The sequence below is a fragment of the Macaca thibetana genome, chromosome 3 (genome assembly GCF_024542745.1).
Source record: "Macaca thibetana thibetana isolate TM-01 chromosome 3, ASM2454274v1, whole genome shotgun sequence".
Classification (NCBI taxonomy): Eukaryota; Metazoa; Chordata; class Mammalia; order Primates; family Cercopithecidae; genus Macaca; species Macaca thibetana.
This window is the reverse complement of record NC_065580.1, coordinates 126,113,268-126,131,957: the sequence shown is the minus strand read 5'-3', so window position 1 is coordinate 126,131,957 and position 18,690 is coordinate 126,113,268. Positions and strand designations below refer to the sequence as shown.

At 47.6% G+C, this 18,690-nt stretch overlaps 1 pseudogene; it reads right to left on the bottom strand.

Annotated features, from left to right (window-relative positions):
- Positions 1–216: 216 nt before the first annotated feature.
- LOC126950244 (serine/threonine-protein phosphatase 2A 56 kDa regulatory subunit epsilon isoform-like) lies at positions 217–994 on the bottom strand (annotated as a pseudogene).
- Positions 995–18,690: the final 17,696 nt, after the last annotated feature.

The following is an 18,690-nucleotide window of genomic DNA, read 5'->3' as shown; positions in this document are numbered from 1 at the left end:
ACAGTGCTGTTGTAATAATGAAACAAATGCAAAATCTACCGTAAAGTTGCACAATACAGAAAACTGTTGCTCCATCTTCTGCTACATAAATGTGTGACTCCACCAATTAGCAATGTTGCTGTCATTGTTTTTGTTAAGTTGGAATTATTCCATCACATCCAAGACCTCTCTTTAACTCCAGATCTTCCCATTTTTTCCACAATTCTTCAGCTCCTTTTCTTTCTTTTTCTCACGCTGATGATCTGACTTGTATGTGGCTGTCAGCTCGTCAAACACGGTGCTGTTCATTTCTATAAATGCCTTCAACACATTGTACACCAACGCCACAATAGCCGGATTCTAACGTTCTTTCGAAATCCTGTAAAGCCTGGAAAACATGATGCGAAGGATGACGTTAGAGTTTTCTTCTATCAAACTCATGATGTATTCATTATTCCAATACTAGAGTGCTCTTCCTGCCACCTGAAAATGAGGGCTGGATCCACACTTGGTGATTTGTTTGAACAAAGGTTCTTGGATTTTAACACATTGTGAAGGTTCAATCACATCCAGTATTTCTTCCAGTTCCCTAAGGAACATGACCTCTTTCTGACTACATGTTTTAGACCAAAACTTCATTAACCCCCTGATAACTGGTTCTGTGAGTGAAGGATCTTTCTCCAGAAACTGCACTATACAATATGCCAGCTGTGCATGGCAGAGTGAGAAGCTCCTGACAGTGTGTAAGGGGACCAATACTTTCACCGGAAACTGTGTTCTGCCTTAAGAGGTAAAGCAAAGCCATTGATAATACTTTCTAGTATTTCCAGCAGTTCAGCTACACCATTGAAGTGTTCCGTTTCATAAACAAACCTTAGGAAAATATTGTTAATCTGTTTTCAGATGAATGCTCTAAGACTGAGAAATTTGCCATAAATTCTATGTTAAGACTGTTTTTAAAGTAGTCCCATTCCCGAGGGTCTTCGCTGTCAAATAGCTCCAGAAGTGAGATCATCAGGCAATTTTCCAAGCAATCTACTTATTAATCCTCCCGAGGAGGTGTAGTTTTGTCCCCCTTTTACAGAAGAGGAAACTGGGGCACATAAGGGTTAATGAATGTGCCCATGGTCTCACAGCTAATAGGTGGTAAAGCTAGAATTTGAACCCCAGCAGTTAACGCCAAAAGTCCATGATCTCAACCACTGCACTATACTACCTACTGATATTCTAAATACCATTTTTGTATTTTTAATAGAGATCGGGTTTCACTATGTTGGCCAGACTGGTTTCGAACTCCTGACTTCGTGACCTGCCTGCCTCGGCCTCCCAAAGTGCTGGTATTACAGGCGTGAGCCACTGCACCCAGCCCATTAACAGGTATCTTATTCCAAAAATAAATTCTTGATTTCTTTCCCCAAACTTAACTCCTGCCCTAGTTTATCTTAGCTTCAATGGCACCTCCAGCCTTAAAGTTGCTCAGACCAACTTTGGAGATGTTCTGAATTCTTCTCTCTCACTCTGTAGAACAAATGCGTGAGCAAATCCTACCTATTATTACATGTGAAATGTATCCAGAATCCAACAATGTCTCCCCATCCCATCTCAACCATCCTAGACCAAGCCATCAGCATCTCCTTTTTTTTTTTTTTTTTTTTTTGAGACAGAGTCTCACTCTGTCACCAGACTGGAGTGCAGTGGCACTATCTCGGCTCACTACAACCTCCGCCTCCCAGGTTCAAGTGATTCTCCTGCCTCAGCTTCCCGAGTAGCTGGGACTATAGGCGTGTGCCACGACACCCAGCTAATTTTTGTCTTTTTAGCAGAGACAGGGTTTCACCAAGTTGGCTGGGATGGTCTTGATCTCTTGACCTCGTGATCCGCCTGCCTCGGCCTCCCAAAGTGCTGGGGTTACAGGTGTGAGCCACCGCACCCGGCCTATCACCTCTTTTAATTGATCTTCCTGCTTTTACGTCTGTCTTCCCATAGTCTAACCCCTCATTGCATGATCTGGTCCTATCTATTCTCTAACTGTGTCTGTCACTGCTGTCCTACTCTCTCACTCTGACCCAGCTGCACTCATATCTTAATTGTTCCTGGGGCAAGCCAAGCGTGAGTTCACCTCGAGGTCTTTGAAATGCCTCTCCATCTGAAATGCTGTTGAGTTGCAGGTGATCATTTCCATTTTCATGGTTCTCACCTTATGGCTTCCTTGCCAAGCTTGTCTAACTCACATTATTTTGTTGTTGTTGTTGTTCTGTTTTGTTTTAGGCTTTTGGCAGCCTGAAGTCATGATTTTTAGTTTCTGTCTCTAGTGATAAGTGGAAAAGAGGGATAAGGAAGGGGCTTTAATGACCCCACAAGAAACAGAAACTAAGAACCCATAACAGTATTTTCTCCCTTGGACACCCTTGCTTCCTTCTGCTGTAGTTGAGATAAGAAAATTAATGGCAGGGAGAATGCTGGGGCTCTCCTCCAGATATGGGGAGGTGCCAAAGACTTATGTTTATGCCTCTGCAAAATTCATAGGTAGAAACCGAATCCCCAAGGGGATAGTATTTGGAGGCAGGGCCTTTGGGAAGTGATTAGGTCATGAAGGCGGAGCTGCAGTGAATGGGATAAGCGCCCTCATCAAAAATGCTTGAGGGGCTAGGTGCAGTGGTTCATGCCTGTAATTCCAGAACTTTGAGACCCCGAAACGGGCAGATCACTTGAGGTCAGGAGTTTGAGACCAGCCTGGCCAACATGGTGAAACCCCATCTCTACTATAAATACAAAAATTAGCCAGGTGTGATGGTACTTGCCTGTAATCCCAGCTACGCAGGAGGCTGAGGCAGGAGAATCACTTGAACCCAGGAGGTGGAGTTTGCCTGGGTGACAAGAGCGAGACTCTATCTCAAAAAGTAATAAAAAAGAAAAATGCTTGAGGGGATGAATACCGCGCTCTCCATGATGTAATAATTACACATTGCATGCCTGCATCAAAACATCTCATGAGCCGGGCACGGTGGCTCAAGCCTGTAATCCCAGCACTTTGGGAGGCCGAGACGGGCGGATCACAAGGTCAGGAGATCGAGACCATCCTGGCTAACACGGCGAAACCCCGTCTCTACTAAAAACACAAAAAAAATTAGCCGGGCGAGGTGGCGGCGCCTGTGGTCCCAGCTACTCGGGAGGCTGAGGCAGGAGAATGGCGGGAACCCGGGAGGCGGAGCTTGCAGTGAGCTGAGATCTGGCCACTGCACTCCAGCCTGGGTGACAGAGCGAGACTCCGTCTCAAAAAAAAAAAAAAAAAAAAAAAAAAATCTCATGTACCCCATAAAAAATATACCTATTATGTACCCACACAAATTAATGCAAAGTATCCCCTCATTCCTTCTGCCACGTGAGTACATAGCAAAAATACAGTTGTCTATTAATATAAATCAGGAATTGGCTCTCACTAGACACCAGATCTCACCTTACCACTTACGTTAACAGGTATCTTATGCCAAAAGTAAATTCTTGATTTCTTTCCCCAAACTTAACTCCTTCCCTAGTCTACCCTATCTCCAGTGGCACCACCAGCCTCAAAGATCTCAGCACCACCAGATCTCACCCTTACCACTTACATTAACAGATATCTTATGCCAAAAATAAATTCTTGATTTCTTTTGATAAATCAGAAGAGGGGCCAGACACCTTGATCTTGGACTTCAAGCTTCCAACACTGTAAGAAATATATTTTCCTTGCTTGTAAGCCACCCAGTCTATGTTACTTTAGTATAACAGCCAAATGAAATAAAACAAGGGTGACTGTGGAAGGCGACCCTGGTGGGGAGTCTGCCATCATGAGATTGAGGGCTATATCACTATCCATGGAGGCATCTGGGGCCTAGAATGCTATATAAGTCTATTTTGTCATGAAGAGTTTTGAGACATAGTCCCTCTGTGGCCCATAAACTTAACAGAACTTCTTCTTCTTTTTTTTTTTTTTTGAGATGGAGTCTCATTCTGTTGCCAGGCTGGAGTGCAGTGGTGCAATCTCAGCTCACTGCAATCTCTGCCTCCTGGGTTCAAGTGATTCTCCTGCCTCAGCCTCCCAAGTAGCTGGGATTGCAGGCACCCACCACCACGCCTGGCTGATTTTTTTTTTTTTTTTTTTTTTTTTTTAGTAGAGACAAGGTTTCATCATTTTGGCCAGGATGATCTCGATCTCATGACCTTGTGATCTGCCTGCCTCGGCCTCCCAAAGTGCTGGGTTACAGTCATGAGCCACTGCATCCAGCCCAGAACTTTTATAAACTTTATTTTACTCTAAGTTCTGCGATACCTGTGTGGAACATGCAGGTTTGTTACATAGGTATACATGTGTCATGGTGGATTGCTGCTCCTATCAACCCATCATCTAGGTTTTAAGCCCCGCATGCATTAGGTATTCGTCCTAATGCTCTCCCTCCCCTTGCCTGCCACCCCCCGACAGGATTGATCATGCCCATTTTACAGATAGAAAACTGAGGCATAGTGAAGGCAAAAAATTTGTACACAGTGGGGTCAGGAGAAAACCCAAATATCCTGGCCTTACAGCCTTATGACATTGGCATTAAAACTGTGTTAAATAATGTTCAATAGAAGAGTACCTGTCTGAGTGAATATAGAGCTGAATAACCGCTCAGGTCTGGTCAGTTCTTATGAGGAAGGAACATGGATAGTAACAATCCTCGAATCAGTGGTATATACTTCTGGACACAAATGATTCCTCATGGAAAGGGTTAGACATTTCTGCCATCTGGACCTTACGAGTTCCTGACAAGTCTTTTACATATGTATCCCTAATGGATGGCTCAGAAAAATCACTGAAATATATTATGTGTGGGAAAGAGAAAGGAAGAAAATAAGTAAGCGGGGTGGGGTGTCAGAGGCATTCGAACCAAGAGTGACTCCATTTTGAACAGGGGCTGGGTAAAATGAGGCTGAGAGCTGCTAGACTGCATTCCCAGCAGGCTAGGCATTCTTAGTCACAGGATGTTTATGGTTAAGGGAACAGGTTAATATTGTTTGCTAAACAGACCAAGGATGTAACAGACCCAGGAAATGGCCTGATGTCTTGATATCAAAAGCATGATTTGTTTAAGAATAAGTTTTGCAGCTTGGCCTGCAATCCCAGCACTTTGGGAGACAGAGGTGGGTGGATTGCTTGAGCCTGGTAGTTTGAGACCAGCCAAGGAAACCCTGTCCCTATGAAAAATAAAAAAATTAGTCCCGCATGATGGTGCACCCTTGTAGTCCTAACTACTTGGGAGGCTGAGATGGGAGGATTGCTTGAGCCCAAGAGGTTGAGGCTGTAGTGAGTTTGATCACACCACTGCACTCCAGCCTGCGTGACAGAGCAAGACCCTGTCTCAAAATAATAATAATAAGAAGAAGAACAGAATGAGTTTTGCTTTAAATATAGTGATACAGATCTTGCAGAAAACAGTAGTTACAGAAAGATGAAAAATCCTTTATCCCAGCACCTTGTAGTAGAGCCACCACCCCGTGAGTTTTTGACATTTTTATCTTATATTTGAGCAAACATTGTAACTAAGGTGGGCGCATTCTTCCTTTTGCTTTTGGGAATGTCCTGCTCTGTCTATGGAGCAGCCATTCTTTTACTCCTTAGTTTTTTTTTTTTTTTTTTAACGGAGTCTCGCTCCTTCACCCAGGCTGGAGTGCAGTGGCGCCATCTCAGTTCACTGCAAGCTCTGCCTCCTGGGTTCAAGTGATTCTCCTGCCTCAGCCTCCCGAGTAGCTGGGACTACAGGCACCCGCCACCACGCCTGACTAATTTTTTGTATTTTTAGTAGAGACGGGGTTTCACCATGTTATCCAAGATGGTCTTGTTATGCCCAGACTGTTTGTTCCCCAAAGAAGACCACCAGAGTCCAGAGTCAAAGCCAAGCGGCAAGGATCTTTACTACAAGTTCGAACTTGGTCCCTCCTTTACACAGTATACAAGAGGGCCCCGAACAATGCGAGCGTTTGCTTTTTATAGCCCGAAAGTTGTAGGGGAACAAAGAAATTCTTTTGGCTCCTGCGCTTTCAGTAACCTTGAACGGCTGTCTCCTTATCAGAGACTTTCCAGGTGGTGTTTGTACTGAGCTCAGGGAGTTTGAGAGATATATGGTGGTGGGATGGGAGGATGGGATGTGTTTGTGCTAGGCTCAGGGAGTTTTGAGCCCGGGGCTGAGGAATGTGCCCAGCTCCTTTCATTCCCCCCTTCTCTTCAGGTATCTTTAGAGCCAATCTTGGGTCTTATAGGTCTGATTCTGTTTCAGCGCTTACAGGTTGGTATTGGGCTCTGAGGACCATGAGTTGTACGGTGTCAAATCTCTCCCTAACAAATTGTAAAATTCTGTTAACAACACAAGGTCCTACGGTAAGCAGAAATAGTAGACTTAGCAGGGGTCCAAGGAAGGGGGCTAACAGAGAAAACATAGAGGAATTCCACCATTGGTCTGCAGCTGAAGCAAACTGCCGTGTTTTTACTTCAGTGCTTAACTTGCGTAACTGTTGGACCCGGTCCTCTACAAGTCCTGATTCATTTATGTAGAAACAACAGTCTTCTTTTAGAAATATACATGTACCACCTTTTTCTGCAGTGAGTAGGTCTAGGGCCCTCCGGTTTTGCAAGGTTACCTGAGCTAGGGACGTGAGCTGCCGCTGAAGGGAGGCAAGGGACTCAGCTGACTCCTCCATAGCAACGGCAAATTGTTGGTATAACTTGTTACTTTCTATGAGGGTGTGACCTAGGGCTCCCCCCGCCAGTCCGGCCGCAATGAAGGATGCGGTGAGGGAGATTCCTGCAATGAGGGGGAGAAATATGGCTCGTGCAGGTCTTGGTCTAGGGTCTGGGTGAATAACAGCACTAGTCCAGTTACCGGTATACCCTAGGAACTCGCCAGCAGTTAGTAGAGTCAACCGGGGAACTAATGTGACAGGGAGACATAGTAGGTTATTAACAGAAGGACTAGGTAGGTTCTTAGATAAGGTTCCATTACACCAGAAGAATATGCCTGATGGAGCCCTTAAGGTGATATTAGGGGGCGTTGCAGTGATGCTGCAGAGGCTGGAATTGGTTCCTGAGAAACAGTAGGGAAACTTCTCCTGACTGGGGTTTAGGTATAGGGGCACGTTCAGGATAGGAGCATACGAGTGGTTTCGGAGGTTGTTAGCTTGGGCAAAGGTAGAGGGTCCCCATGGCAGAGGGAGAGCTGTTAGCGGTGGACGCCCTAGAGTGGCGCACAGGAAGCAGCCAGACAGGCTATGAAGTCCTGTAAGGTTAGCAAGTTCTAGTCCTTCTTGTAATAACTTTAACCAGGAGAAAGGATGTAAGTCTTGTGTTAGTCTGTTTTCCTGTCGTTGGATATTCCCGTGGACCAGGGGCAGTACTTGCACTAGGCCTCGCCACAGATAGAGGTGACTGCTAGGCCATGTGGAGGAGGGGGAGTAGTATATACAGCCCCATGTTGAGGTGTGGTCCAGCGGGAGTTCCAGGGGTCTCTAACTATCCATGTATATGGAAAGTCTCTATCCCGTCTACGATAGAAGGGCCATTTAGGGTCTAACTGTTTTCTCTCTCCCCAATAACGGGGTCTGTGGATGTTACAATAGTTATAAGGACAGCCAGCATTTTGGTGCCACCAATAGTGTTTACAATTGTATTTAGTCTGATCAAACTCAAAGCATATTATTGGTGTCATAGGTTTGGCTATTTGAAAACCAGTAAAATTTAGTAGAATTGGGCTGTTGCACCCTGAGGAAGGGCAATCAGCACTGGCCAATAATTTTCCGGGCTTATGAGGTTGCCCAGGGTGGGTTCGGTTTTCATAAAGCCAGAATCTCCAGACAAAGGGATTATGAGCTGGTTTTGTGATTTCTCCAGCGGCCACTAGGGCGACTAACATTAGGGTTAGACTACCTAACTGCATGTTTGCAGTGAGCTATGCTGCCGGCACAGGGTGAGTTTTAAGGGGTTGTTCCTAGCTCTGTCCACAGTCCACGTGTCCGGTGCTTCAGCCACCGCCGTGATTGGTCCCAGAAGATCAGAGGTTGGGTCCACTGGCTTGACGTGGGTGTAGTGGATCCACGATGCGATGCCTTCTACCTTCAGGGCGGTGGGTGTGGTTAGGAGTACCTGGAGTGGTCCTTTCCACCTGGGTTCTAGGGTCTCTTGTCGGTGTCGCTTGACCAGGACCCAGTCTCCCGGCTGGTACGGATGGGGTGTCGGCGGGGGACCGGTCTCATATAGTTTCTTCAGCTTGGGCCAGATTTCTTGATGAATTTTCTGCAAGGCTTGTAGGGAAAACAAGAGTTCAGAGACATTTTCTGTTTCGGACTTGAGCAGATCATCTTTTAGGCCGGGAACTAAGGGTGGGGGTCTGCCATACATAATTTCATAAGGAGTAAGGCCCAGTCTGTAAGGGGTGTTACGGGCCCGGAACAGAGCGTAGGGGAGAAGGACCACCCAATTAGCGCCAGTCTCCATAGTCAATTTAGTTAAGGTCTCTTTTAAGGTCCGATTCATTCTCTCTACCTGTCCTGAACTCTGGGGCCTGTAAGCGCAATGTAGTTTCCAATTTGCCCCAAGGATGGAAGCCAAATCCTGACTTACCTTAGCGACGAAGGCCGGCCCATTATCTGACCCTATCTGGACGGGGAAGCCATACCTGGGGAGGATATCTTCCAGGATTTTTTTTGCTACAACCTGAGCAGTCTCTTTCTTGGTGGGGAATGCTTCAGTCCACCCTGAAAAAGTATCTATAAAGACAAGTAAGTACCGATACCCGTATTTTCCTGGCTTTATCTCAGTAAAATCTACTTCCCAGTAGATACCGGGCCTGGTTCCCCTGAGCCTTGTTCCCGTTGCAGCCTGGGATTGGGGGTAGGCGTTGTTAAGCTGGCAGACTTTGCAACTTGTCACGATGTTGCTGGCCATCTCGGCTGTATGTCTGAACTTGAGCTTAGAGCGTCTGATCAGGTCTATCATCCGCCGAGCACCCAGGTGGGTGGTTCGGTGGATGTGTTCTAACACTTGTTGTCCTAATTTTTCTGGTAGGATGGTTTGGTCATTAGTATCAGTCCACCACCCATTCTGGATCTGTTTCAGGGGAAGTTTGTCAATCCACTGGAGATCTTGTTCTGAATAATCAGGGAAATATGGCAAGTCCCGGGGGCCCGGGTCAGGGAGCTGGAGTGCAAGGAGTTGGCTGGGAGCCTTCGCCACCTTTCTTGCAGTTTGGTCCGCTAGAAAGTTGCCTTGAGCAGTTGGAGTAGTTAGTTTCTGATGCCCTGGGCAATGCACAATGGCTAACTTTTCTGGCCTCCATAGGGCTGTTAGCAGGGCTAGGATTTCTTGCTTGTTTTTTATTTCTTTTCCTTCAGCCGTTAGTAACCCCCGCTCCCTGTAAATGGCCCCATGTATATGTGCTGTTGCAAAAGCATATCGGCTGTCTGTATATACCGTCAGCTTTTTCCCCGCCCCTAAGGTAAGAGCTTGGGTGAGCGCTATCAATTTGGCCTTCTGGGCTGATGTCCCCGGGGGCAGAGGTTCCGCCCAGATTACCTTAGTCTCTGAAGTCACTGCCGCTCCAGCGTACCTCTGGCCCTGATGCATGAAGCTGCTCCCATCAGTGAACCAGACGGGGTCGGCGTCAGGAAGTGGGCGATCCTGCAGGTCTTCTCGAACTCCGTGCACCTGAGCTAGTACCTCGGTGCAGTCGTGGAGTGGGGCGTCCAGGTCCAGGTTGGGCAGTAGCGAGGCAGTCTCTTACCCAGTGGCCAGCCTCCTTGCAGTAGGCACATTGGTCTTTTTTCAGATTATCATGCCTGGGGGGGCCGCCTAGGTTGGGTGTACTCTGGCTGTAGATGTTCTTTCTGTACTACTGCTGCCCAGGACCTTGGTCATTTTTTTAGTGGCCTTAAATTGCCTTTTTTCTGGAGTATCTCTGTTATTATAAACCTGCTGGGCTATCTGAAGGAGGTTTTGAATCCGCTTTTCTTCCAAGTCTTTTAATTTTTGGAGTTTTTTTTTTTTTTTTTAAATATCTGGGGCTGCCTGATTTACGAATGACATTACAACAGCTGTCTGACTTTCTGGAGCCTCTGGATCTATGGGGGTGTACTGTCTAAAAGTTTCTATTAATTTTTTTAAGTAGGTGGCTGGGCTCTCTGTCTTTTCTTGCCGAATAGAATATATTTTAGCCAAATTAGTGGGCTTGCGAGCAGCTGCCCGGAGACCTGCCATTAGAGTCTGGCGATAAAGGCGTAGCCGTCCCCTACCTTCTGCTGTGTTGTAGTCCCATGCCGGCCTGGTCAGAGGAAAGGTCGCGTTTATGAGGTCGGGGTTGGCAGTCGGTTGACCGTCGTCCCCCGGGACCAGGTTTCTAGCTTCTACCTGTATTCCCTCTCGCTCCTCCGTGGTAAACAAGATTCGGAGGAGCTGCTGACAATCATTTCAAATGGGCTGGTGGGTGAACATGACACTATCCAGTAAAGCCAGTAAATCTTTGGGGTTGTCTGAAAACCGAGCACTCTGAGCCTTTTAGTTATACAGATCACTGGTGGAGAATGGCCAGTACTGGAGCTTGGGGATTCCTGTGTCATCTGGGGGTTTTATTTCCCGAAGGGGTAAAGCCACCGTGGAGTCAGGCGGCTGGGGGGGGGAGGGCTAGTCCGCGAAGTGCGCCCTCGCGTCCGCCCTCCCGGCCTTTTAAAGTTACTTTCCCTTTCAGCGAGCCCGCCTCCCCTCCGCCTGCTCCCTCCCTCTATCTCTCTCTCTAATCTTTCCGTTTCTGTCTAAATCTTTGATTGACATACTTACAGGGTCTTTTCTTTAAGTTTCTATCTCATTCGCGCGCTTTCTCTCTCTCTCTCTCTCTGTCATCCCGTGTCCTTTCTCCTTTATACTCAGTCTCTTTCTCTGACTCTCCACGTCTGCCGTTTTCTCCCCTTTCTCTTTCCGATTTCCCTTCTCACTTTCTCCCTTTTCCATCTCTATGGTCTCTCTCTCACTTATTTTCTCTTCTCCCCAGTCTCACTTTCTGTGTCTCTTTTTGTAAAGGAATGTGGGTTAGAATCCCAATAGAGGAAATCTGATCTGACTTATTACTGATAGCTAGCCGGGAGCGCGGCGCCGGAAGCCGGGAGCCCGGGGACCGGGGCCGGAAGTGTGGCGCCGGAAGCCGGGAGCCCGGGGACCGGGGCCGGAAGTGTGGCGCCGGAAGCCGGGAGCCCGGGGACCGGGGCCGGAAGTGTGGCGCCGGAAGCCGGGAGCCCGGGGACCGGGGCCGGAAGTGTGGCGCCGGAAGCCGGGAGCCCGGGGACCGGGCCGGGAGCGCGCCGGAAGCCGGGAGCCCGGGGACCGGGCCGGGAGCGCACACCCGGGGGCCGGGGCAATTCAGACAGCGAGCGCGCACCCGGGGACCGGGGCAATTCAGACGGCGAGCGCGCACCCGGGGGCCGGGGTCAGATTCAGACTGCAAGCGCGCACCCGAGGACCGGGGTCAGATTCGGCTGTTGCCCGGATTGCGAACCCGCTCCGGCAACTCAGATCGCAATTTAAATCAGAAGAGAGCCAGGGGACGTCTCCCACCGGTCTCCACTGGCTGTCCTATAGCGCGTCCGCCAGGACTGTGCCAGCCTCAGTTTCAGACCTCGCGAGTCAGAGATTCAGATTCAGAACAGACACACAGACACAGACAGACAAACGGAGACGAGCCAGCTCACCTATCAGTAGATCGATCCTAGCAGATCCGTTGACCAGGGGTCTGGTGGGCTTGGGGAATCCCGGACGGGCCCCCAGATGTTATGCCCAGACTGCTTGTTCCCCAAAGAAGACCACCAGAGTCCAGAGTCAAAGCCAAGCGGCAAGGATCTTTACTACAAGTTCGAACTTGGTCCCTCCTTTACACAGTATACAAGAGGGCCCCGAACAATGCGAGCGTTTGCTTTTTATAGCCCGAAAGTTGTAGGGGAACAAAGAAATTCTTTTGGCTCCTGCGCTTTCAGTAACCTTGAACGGCTGTCTCCTTATCGGAGACTTTCCAGGTGGTGTTTGTACTGAGCTCAGGGAGTTTGAGAGATATATGGTGGTGGGATGGGAGGATGGGATGTGTTTGTGCTAGGCTCAGGGAGTTTTGAGCCCGGGGCTGAGGAATGTGCCCAGCTCCTTTCAGTCTCAATCTCCTGACCTTGTGATCCACCCGCCTCGGCCTCCCAAAGTCCTGGAATTACAGGCGTGACCCACCGCGCCCAGCCTATTCCTTTACTTTCTTAATAAACTTGCTTTCCCTTTACTCTGTGGACTTACCCTGAATTCTTTCTCGTGTGAGATCCAATAACTCTCTCCTGGGGTCTGGATCGAGACCCCTTTCTGATAATAGGGGGAGAAGATGGAAGACGTGGAGGTGAAGGAAAGGAGAAAAGAGAAGGTTTAGAAAAGGAAGGAAAAGCAATTCAAATTCTATTGAGGGTAGAGAATCTTCCATTTGTCTCTGACAACCACTGATACTCATTCTGAATGTAGCATTAATCTGTCTACGCAAAGGCTTGGAGGATCATCAGGGCTCACTGTTGAACAAGGTAAAGAAACTGTAGCCTGTCTTCTATCTAAGTCCTGATGTTTACTGGCCCAACCTCTTCCAGAGTGGGTAAGGGGCCTGCTTGGTGAGACCCTCACAGCTTCCCCCTTTCTCAAGAATAGGAGCATGTAGACAGTGCGACACATCCAAGACAGAAGCGAAATCCTCTTGGCTTTCTCAACATCCTTCCCCTACCCCCAAGTATGCTGACACTATTCAATAACTCACATTGACTTTTGAGGAGAAAAAAAAATGTAATTGTTAAAGTGTAAATCCCCTTAAATGCAAAGATCAAAAGGAAAGTTTCCACCCAGTGACATGAAATTAAATATGCAGACGTGCCCCACTCTGATTCATGAATGCTTATGCACTTCTCAATTGTTGCCAGGAAGATCAGGGCCTAAGAAAATTAAAACCATTATGCCTCAAAAGGATACATGATTTTCACAGCTTTCTAACGTGATTTCCTGTCATGCAGAACTTAGTGTTTTCCCATATTCCCCTCATGCCTCTATACTGATGTTCAGGACTGAACAGAAGCAGCTTTGCAAACATCCTTCAGTAGAGAATTCCCACAGGCCCAGCCTGAGGTGAGCATAGAAACAGACAGCAAGGCCTAACATTGTCCTACGGCTTTATGTTCAGCCAGAGGATAAATGCCCCCTTAGACAAAGTACCCTGAGGGTAGTCTCAGGCTGGGGTTGAGGAGAAGGCAGCATTGTAAGTAAAGTTACAATGTAACCCAAAGTTATGAGGTGTCTCCATTTACATCAGGGTGACTTGCACAATTTATTTAGCTTCTCTATGCCTTAATGTCTTCTGTTGAGTTCTCCCAGAAGTAGACTCAGAGACAAGTATTTTAGCACAGAAAAATACAGGAAACACCAGTAGAAGACTGGGCAGAGAAGGAAAGTATACTAATGAAGCCACTTACCACTGTGGAGCCTACCAGGGAATGCTGGGTAATGGTGGAGAAATTCTGACACAGAATTCTCTGTGTCCCCACCCAAATCTCATGTCTAACTGTACCTCCGGTGTGGGAGGAAGGACCTGGAGGGAGGTGATTGAATCATGGGGGCAGACTTTTCTCCTTGCTGTTCTCGTGATAGAGTTCTCACGAGATCTGGTTGTTTGAAAGTGTGTAGCACCTCCCCCTTCACTCTCTTTCCCTCCTGCGGCCATGTGAAGATATCCCTCCTTCCCCTTCACCTTCTGCCATGATTGTAAATTTTCTGAGGCCTCCCCAGAAGCAGAAGCCTGTAAGCCTTAATGTCTTCAGTTGGGAACCTCGAGCCAATTAAACCTCTTTTCTTTATAAATTACCCAGACTCAGTAATGTTTTTATAGCAGTGTGAGAACGGATAATGCAAGTTCACTTAAATGCTTTCTCTCCCAGGCCTGGTGCGGTGGCTGATTCCCGTAATCCCAGCACTTCGGGAGGCCAAGGCGGGGAGATCATCTGAGGTCAGGAGTTCAAGACCTGGCTGACCAACATGGAGAAACCCCGTCTCTACTAAAAACACAAAATTAGCCGGACATGGTGGTGCATGCCTGTAATCCCAGCTACTCGGGAGGCTAAGGCAGGAGAATCGCTTGAACCCAGGAGGCAGAGGTTGCCATGAACTGAGACCGTGTCATTGCTATCCAGCCTGGGCAGCAAGAGTGAAACTCCATCTCAAGAAGTAAAGAAAAAAAAAAAGCTTTCTCTCCCAAGAGGCTAGGAAGTTGGAAATGTATCTAACTCACATTGGACACTGCCTGAGGTTATTCACAGGGAATGGTAATACTTCTCTTTGCCTGGTAGAGCAACCCTCCTGGCATCAGAAAAAGGCCCCCAGAAAAAGAGACACAGGTACTAGCAATTGTAAATTATCCAGAGTCCTTATAAGTTGTAAGATCTGAAGGAAATGCCCGCCATCTATATTCTCAGCCACACTTAGTTTCTTAATCTGCAAAATGGAGTTAATAATAGTACTTACTTGATGAGGCTGTTGCAGAAATTCATTGAGTTGCTACACGCAAATCACTGAGAACCCAGCTGGGCATATAATAAGCATTTTATTGCATGGCATTATTGTAATTTTTTTGGGTTTTTTTTGAGATGGAGTCTTGCTCTGTTGCCCAGGCTGAAGTGCTGTGGCGCAGTCTCTGCTCGCTGCAAGCTCCATCTCCCAGGTTCATGCCATTCTCCTGCCTGTAGCTGGGATTACAGGCACCCCCCACCATGCCTGGATAAGTTTTGTATTTTTACTACAGATGGGGTTTCACCTTGTTAGCCAGGATGGTCTCGATCTTCTGACCTTGTGATCTGCCCGTCTTGGCCTCCCAAAGTGCTGGGATTACAAGTGTGAGCCACCGCGCTGGAGTTTTAGACCAGTCTGGCCAACATGGTGAAACCCCGTCTCTACTAAAAATACAAAAAATTAGCTGGGCGTGGTGGCAGGCACCTGTAATCCCAGCAACTCAGGAGGCTGAGGCAGGAGAATTGCTTGAACCCAGGAGGTGGAGGTTGCAGTGAGCCAAGATCACTCCATTGCACTCCAGCCTAAGCAACAAGAGTGAAACTCCATCTCAAAGAAGAAGAAGAAGAAGAAGAGAGGAGGAGGAGGAGGAGGAGGAGGAGGAGGAGGAGGAGGAGGAGGAGGAGGAGGAGGAGGAGGAGGAGGAGGAGGAGGAAATTTATATGTATTTATTAATGAAACCTTTAGATTATTTAGGTTACTTTATGTTGGAGTCCTTTTGATAGCAGCTTGACACAACCAACAAGTATACATGGAACTTCTCTTTGCTAGTGATATGATTTAGCTCTGTGTCTCCACCCAAATCTCATCTTGAATTGTAATCCCCATGTGTAGAAGGGGGGATCTGGTGGGAGGTGATTGGATCATGGAGGTGGTTTCCCCCATCCTATGCTTGTGACAGTGAGTGAGTTCTCACAAGATGTGATGGTTTAAAAGTGGCACTTCCCCTTTCACTCTCTCTTTCTCCTGCCACCATGTAAGATGTGCGTTGTTTCCCCTTCACTTTCCACCATGACTGTAAGTGTCTTGAGGCCTCCCCAGCCATGCAGAACTGTGAGTCAATTAAAACTCTTTCCTTTATAAATTACCCAGTCTCAGGTAGTTCTTTAGAGCAATGCGAAGATGGACTAATACAGCTAGATTCTAACTTTCTAACTTTCCCTTGTCACATGGACATGTGACACGAATCTACCAAATGAAGTCAAAAAGGAAAACTTGAAAATGTTTCCTTCTCTGTCTTTCAAGGAAAAAGTGTGTAAAAGGAACCTGCTGAAGAAAATTCAGTTTTGCTTTAGATACTTTCTTTCAGTTTAAGATTCCTGTGTGTGATGTTGATGACTGGAGCTGCAGCAACTGTCTTGTGACTGTGAGGAAAAACCAAGAGAAAGCAGAGAAGTCCTGGTTGTTCCGGAGGCTAAGGCAGGAGGATTGCTTGAGCCCAAGAGTACAAGTCTGCAATGAGCTATGATTGTACCAATGCACTGTAGCCTGGGCAGTAGAGCAAGACCAAGGAAGGAAGGAAGGAAGGGAAGGAAGGAAAGGAACAGAAGGAAGGGAGGAGGGGAGGAGGGAAGGAGAGGGGGAGGGAGAGAAGGAGAGAGGGAGGGAGGGAGGGAAAGAGAAAGAGAGAGAGGGAGGGAGGGAGGGAGGGAGGGAGGAAGGAAGGAAGGAAGGAAGGAAGGAAGGAAGGAAGGAAGGAAGGAAGGAAGGAAGGAAAGAAGGAAGGAAGGAAGGAAGGAAGGAAGGAAGGAAGGAAGGAAGGAAGGAAGGAAGGAAGGAAGGAAGGAGGGAACAGAGATGGGGAGGGAGGGAGGAAAGGAAGGAAGAAAGGAAGGATTAAGAAGGAAGAAAGGCCAGCACCCTGATGCCACTGAGCTGATGAACCCACCCTGGAAGAACCTACCTACAACTTTTTGGTATGTGAAAAGTGTAATGGCTTTCTTGCTTTGGCTACCATTAGTTTGATTTCACGTTACATGTAGTCAAAAGCATTATTAATGATTCCAAAGTCTTAGATGTAAACATAAAATTTCTTTCTGGTCAGACGTGGTGGCTCACGCCTGTAATCCCAGCACTTTGGGAGGCCAAGGCGGGCGGATCACCTGAGGTCAGGAGATTGAGATCAGCCTGGCCAACATGGTGAAACCCCATCTCTAGTAAAAATATAAACATTAGCTGGGCATGGTGATGGGTGCCTGTAGTCCCAGCTACTCGGGAGGCTGAGGCAGGAGATTTCCTTGAGGCCGGGAGGCAGAGGTTGCAGTCAGCCAAAATCACGCCACTGTACTCCAGCCTGGGCGACAGAGAGAGACTCTATCTTTAAAAAAAAAAAAAAAGGCCGGGCGCGGTGGCTCAAGCCTGTAATCCCAGCACTTTGGGAGGCCGAGACGGGCGGATCACGAGGTCAGGAGATCGAGACCATGCTGGCTAACACGGTGAAACCCCGTCTCTACTAAAAAAAAAAATACAAGAAAATTAGCCGGGCGAGGTGGCGGGCGCCTGTCGTCCCAGCTACTCGGGAGGCTGAGGCAGGAGAATGGTGTGAACCTGGGAGGCGGAGCTTGCAGTGAGCTGAGATCGCGCCACCGCACTCCAGCCTGGGGCACAGAGCAAGACTCCGTCTCAAAAAAAAAAAAAAAATCTTTTTATGTTATCTATTATATTATCTTTTATACAAAATTACATGGAAAAAGTCAAATTTGCTGTACGTGTAAATAAGAAACGTACATGGTCCCTTTCATCATTCACATCTACAGAGGACAGGAGGCACCATTACACTCCTTTTTTGGAAAATCTCAGCTTGTTCTCTAAGAGCTAGTTTTTCTTAGTGCTATTTAATAGTATGGATTTTTTCATTTACTGGAGTGCAGAAAAGGGATTTACTTTTTTTCTCAAATAAAAAATGCCTCTCTCCATGAATCAAGTGCATTCTTGCTACTTGACAACAGTTTCAGGTGCAAGTCCTCCATCAAGGATTCGCAAGTCAATAAATTTTGTGGCAGGCATAATCATCCGCCCTTGCCAGGAAAGTCCTGAGTAACCCTTTGGAGGAAGCAGCCACTGGCGTCGGAAGTACTGCCCTTCTGTAGGGTCAGGCGGAGAGAGGTGCCTGCATCAGGCTGCCTGGCACTGACTGGCAGAAGCTGAAATTCTCAGTAAGTGACATCTTGATGTGCTGGAAAGCAGGTTAGCTGTGAGAACACAGGGACAAACAGTGGGGGATTCAGGAGGGCCTTAGAAGACAGCCTTCAGGACCGGGCAAAGTGGCTCATGTCTGTAATCCTAGCACTGTGGGAGGCCGAGGTGGGTGGATTACCTGAGGTCAAGAGTTCGAGCGCAACCTGGCCAATATGGTGAAACCTTGTCTCTACTGAAAGTACAAAAAAAATTAGGGGGACGTGTTGGCAGGTGCCTGAAATCCCAGCTACTTAGGAGGCTGAGGCATGAGAACTGCTTGAACCCAGGAGGTGGGGAGGTTGCAGTAAGCTGAGATAATGCCATTGCATTCCAGCCTGGGCAACAGAGCAAAAACTTCATATGAAAAAAAAAAAGAAGAAGCAGGAGAAGGAGAAGACAGGCTTCAGGTGGCAGAATAGAGTGCAATGTTGAGACGGAAACAATGAAAGAGAACCGAGGCTGGGTTCCAGCCCCAAGGTTCAGCTGATGACAATTTCTTGATGCCAGGTTTGCTGGGGTACCTGATAGGGGTGGAGTAAGAAGGTGAAACCTAGGACCAGAATGAGGAGGTGGTGAGCCAGGTCAGATTTAGGAGATCAGCAGGGAACAGCAAAAGATGTTGCAGGAGGGTGAACACTTAATATTTTTATTTTATTTTATTTTATTTTTTGAAACAGGGCCTTCCTCTGTTGCCCAGGCTGGTGCACAGTGGTACAAGTGCTACTTGGGAGGCTGAGTGAGGCTGGAGGATGGTTTGAGCCCAGGAGTTCCAGGCTGCATGGCTAACTGCTGGCTCACTACAGCCTGGAATTCCTGGGCTCAAGCCATCCTCCAGCCTCACCCTCCCACGTAACTGTGCATACAGACATGCACCACCACACCCAGCTAGTATTTTTATTTTTTGTAGACCTGGGGAT